At 40.6% G+C, this 5,000-nt stretch overlaps 1 protein-coding gene across 1 annotated transcript in view; it reads right to left on the reverse strand.

Moving 5' to 3' along the window:
- The window catches only part of pgbd5 (piggyBac transposable element derived 5), a gene marked incomplete at both ends in the record, with an annotated part of 32,019 nt that overhangs the window by 21,098 nt on the left and 5,921 nt on the right, over window positions 1-5,000 (reverse strand). The gene's annotated exons all lie outside the window — the stretch shown is intronic.

A 5,000-nucleotide genomic window follows, 5' to 3' on the forward strand; every position in this document is an offset into this window, starting at 1 on the left:
CCAAATGATTCACCCGGTGTAGAAATAGAGGTGCATAATTCCTCCATCTGCTCCCTGGCATGTCTGTGTGTGTGTGTGTGTGTGTTGCTGCCTGGCATGTGTGAGGGCCCTAGAAAATCCCTCCAACTGTGCAGCACTAAAGCTGATATATTTGTCACCGCTGATATATTTGAGACGGTTCTATAACTGCGTCCTGAGTCCATCTACTCTAGCTGTGCCAAAGGTATTGTATTGTATGTACAGCGGGTCCTGGTGGAACTATGGATGACAGGGCGTCTCAATGCCATCTGTTGCCCAAGCACACGCTCACGAAACACAAACCCAACACAGGCCGGTCGATTCCAGCACTACATCAAGGTATCATCACGTACAAATATAGTCAGAGGTGGCGTGCCTGCAGAATATATTAAACACTTGACTTGCATTCCTGACACAATGTGTGTGTGACACTATACTGTAGTAAGGATAAAGTGTGGGACACTATACTGTAGTAAGGAAGAAGTGTGGGACACTATACTATACTGTAGTAAGGAAGAAGTGTGGGACACTATACTATACTGTAGTAAGGAAGAAGTGTGGGACACTATACTGTAGTAAGGAAGAAGTGTGTGACACTATACTGTAGTAAGGATAAAGTTCTGTGTTCTTTTGGAGCTGGCTCATCTCCCTGTATCAAAGGATCCGACTGTAATAACCTACCTACTGTAGCAACTACTCACCAAATAATATTATGTTATGATACATATTGTGAATAAATAAAATAGTGTTTAAATGTGACACTTCTATTTTTATTGTGACCTTGAAGGTATTGAGATATTGAGTTTTAGGGTTATGCAAACTGTTTAAATACAGACATGCATCGTTAAGTCATTTACTCATCAACTTATCTGAATGGAGCTGTAAACCTGTTGTCACTACCAGTGTAACACGAATGAAAAATGACTGCAACATGTTGGTCTGTGTGTGTGTGAGTGCGTGTGTGTGTGTGTGTGTGTGTGTGTGTGTGTGTGTGAGTGTGTTGGTCTGTGTGCATTAGTTAAAGCCGTGTTACTCCACGCTTCCAGAAAGGTCACATGACCTATTTGCATAATGACTCGGATGACACAAGTGATTACAAATCCTTAGCCTGAATCACTTAGACATTTTATGAACATACACAGCTGCAAAGAGAGGATTCAGGAGACCCCCTCAAACGTAATGATGAATAATATACTGTATTTAAGCAATAAGCCCCAAGAGGCCGTGCTTTGCGCTGATTTTAGAACAGGTAAGGGAGTTGTTAGGCACGACGCGAAGCGGAGTGCCGTTAAACCCCCTTACCTGTTCTAAAATCAGCGCAAAGCACGGACTCGCGGGGATTATTGCTTTTCTAAACCTGTTACTACACATATTTGATATGGTTTCATAAATAAAGACAATTCAATTTAAGAAACAATAGTTTAATGATAAACCGTCATTCTTCCGCCACTAAAAATTATAGTTCCTAAATAAATCGTTGCCACGCAACCCTTGAAGCAACGCAACAGCCAGATGGAACACTGGGTATGAAATGCGCTATATGAATGCCTTGCCATTCGCTGCGCAGTAATATGGAATGTAATCAGGTCAAATTGTAAGGTAATGCTGGATTTTACAACGGCTTTTAGCCAATCACAATCAAGGATTTGAACAATCAGGTTTAGAAATATATATATCAAACATACTGATACCTCGGGCAGATGGGTTTCATTTTTCACTTATCTTTCAAAATGCATTAGGAATGGTCTTACTCAAAGGCATGGAATCCAGTTAGTCGAATGAGCATAGCAAAAATCCAATACAAAGCTTCTGTCAGTACCACCAGGATCTTGCAAGGACATGCTGTGATTGTTACAGCCAAAACGGCCTGAATTTGCTGCAAGAAATCTCTTAAAAATTGTGGTAAAATATATCTCAGATAATGCAGAAATTCTATGAGAACACTTTTTTCTTTTTGCAGAAATATTGTAGTGATAACTGAAAATTGCTGCCAGCATTTTCAATTAAGAAAAATACTTGACATTCCTGAAGGAACTGCTCAGTACCTGAAAAACTGTTAACATATCATTTTATTTTTGATAAACCATTAAGAATGTGTGTGTGCATGTTCGTGTGTGTATGCGCGCGTATGAGTCAGTGTGTGTCTAATTGCCTTTTCCCCTCCATGCAGCATGGCCAGAAGGACAGCACTTTAACAGGCTTTAATAATCCCTATTGATCTTACTTAATGACATTTGTGAAGGATAAAACAAATAGGACACCAAGAAAGAATCAGATTTTTAAACAGAAGAGGGATGACAAGGCCTACTCTTAAACTGAGGCAATGCAGACAAGGATTGACAAAATTAAAATACCTCAATCAAAAATCAAAGATGATTTAAGTAGACAGAGACCTAATAGGACTCTCAAGGTTCTGGATCTTTCGTTTATCTAAAGAACCTTTTTTCCTGAGCCTGTAAATCTCAAGGTCAAAAGACTGGATAGATTCATGAGGGGACGTTTCCAACTGTGTGTGCTCCTTCGCCCACGGACACAAAAACCAAACGTGGCCAAGTGGCTGTTCACCAATCTTGAGTTCAGACCCAGAGCCAAAAAGCCTCTCAGCGACTAGTCACGGGACAAAACGTCCACACAGGTAAATGGTTTGCAAATATTATTCTGCTCTTAGTCATTGCTGTGTATCCTTCCTGCCCTCAGAGAGAGTTTTTCACCCCTGATATTGTGCTTTAGTGTAATCCAGTCTTTGTGATTCATATGAAACTGGGATTGTGTGGAATTGCATGTGAAAAGGTATAAAACAGCTACATGACAGACAGCAGCTTTAAGCCATAAAGCGTTTAGAGATTAGTTTCCATTACACACTCAACTGGTCTGTGCAGCGTCCATCATAACACTATTAAGCTTTCCCCCTGCTCATGGAAAATTAACAACCACACCGCCATTATTAGTTAGACTGGCCTTAATCTGATGTGTATAAACATTATATAGTAGTACATAGTTTCTTCTCTACTGATAAAGATAGTAAGAGACACAGCTAGATCTCCAGTTTAGACTCAATGCTGCTTTGTTTGCAGAAATGTGATGTTATGTAATGCGTCACTGCTGTCTATAACCCTGCCTGAGGATTGCATCACGGTATGTGTGTGTGTGTGTGTGTGTGTGTGTGTGTGTGTGTGTGTGTGTGTGTGTGTGTGTGTGTGTGTGTGTAACCCTGCCTGAGCATTGCATCACGGTGTGTGTGTGTGTGTGTGTGTGTGTGTGTGTGTGTGTGTGTGTGTGTGTGTGTGTGTGTGTGTGTGTGTGTGTGTGTGTGTGTGTGTGTGTGTGTGTGTGTGTGTATAACCCTGCCCGAGCATTGCATCCCGGTGGTCCTTTAATTCTAAGGATGACGAGGCTTTAAGATCGTTTGAATCTGACCAATAGGAAATATGATATAGCCCTTTTCTTACCACATTTATTTTCTCCAGCAATTACATTTAACAGGTTCCATTGATTTTGAAAATGTACTCAGTCTTCCAGATGAAATTATATCCATCCTCCATCACACCAAATCTCTGGGCTCTAAGAATGTTCCAATCCCTCAGTGGTAGATATGTAAAATAAAGCAAATATGCACTTGTACTGTAAGTGTTTGGCTCAACTTGGTGAAACAGAGTTTTGTAAACCATATCTGAAATGATCAAGGAATAAGGTAATCTCAGGAATGTGTGAGGTTTGGAAATGCCTGAAACTTACTTTAAATGGGGTTCTCTCAGGGATGAGCATTGTGTTTTTATGATGATATTCATTAAGTTATCCGACCATATCAGTATCTGTTTGCCTTTCTATTCAAGCTTTAGATATTCAGCAGTTTTAGCAATGTAATGTTATTATGAGATTATGTTTTTCTGAAGCTGCAATTGCCTCTAATTTTATCTTCATATTTCAAATAGCTATAATATTATATCTGGACCAAATACGCTTGGTACGTGAACATGATCATTAGGTTCAGAAGGCTTTAGCTTTCATATCTAATTAAGTGGGTTGTCAGTAGGACTAAATGCATTTCCCCAAACCTCTGTGGATAAAGCCTAAAATGATTTGTGACCCATTACCAAGATTTATTTTCACTGGGAACTGAACCACTTGGAGTAAAAAAGCTCAGAGCCACACACACACACTACACACACACACACACACACACACACACACACACACACACACACACACACACACACACACACACACACACACACACTGAACCACTTGGAGTAAAGAAGCTCAGAGCCACACCTCCTGGGAACCACAGGTGCTGGTATTATGTTCAGGCCTGCATTCTAAAAGGAGTGAGTTCATGCTGTTTACGCTATGTGGAAATATAACATTAAGGCAAAAAAATTGTTGATAAAGGCCAGTTTTTTTTTGCATATCTTGCACATTACTCACTCTTCAGAAACAGCAATCACATTACGTGGTATTATTCAAGGCTTGTGTCTAATGGAAAACAGCAGCCATGCCATGGATTGTATACCTTCAAAAACACTCTAGCCTGTCTAAAGACATTGATTACTTTGCTGATGAATACACTCCCTTTTTTCTGTCAAGAACAAAACATCCTGAAATTCAGATCCAATTGCTGGACAGGAATCAGTCTGACATTTATGCACATTTATGCACATTTATAAGCGCCTCAGAGTGTCTAGTCTATGGAATGTGTGCCAGCAGTCTGGAATGTTCTGTTCAGCCCCAAAAAGCACATGACAACATTCAGATCACCCAAGAGACAGAGAGAAGAGAGAGACAGAGAGGATAGAGAGACAGAGAGGAGAGAGAGACAGAGAGGAGAGAGAGACAGAGAAGAGAGAGAGACAGAGAGGAGAGAGAGACAGAGAGGAGAGAGAGACAGAGAGGAAAGAGAGAGACAGAGAGGAGAGAGAGACAGAGAAGAAAGAGAGACAGAGAGAAACAGAGAGGAGAGAGAGACAGAGAGGAGAGAGAGACAG

This window comes from Sprattus sprattus, assembly GCF_963457725.1.
Source record: "Sprattus sprattus genome assembly, chromosome: 12".
Classification (NCBI taxonomy): domain Eukaryota; kingdom Metazoa; phylum Chordata; class Actinopteri; order Clupeiformes; family Clupeidae; genus Sprattus; species Sprattus sprattus.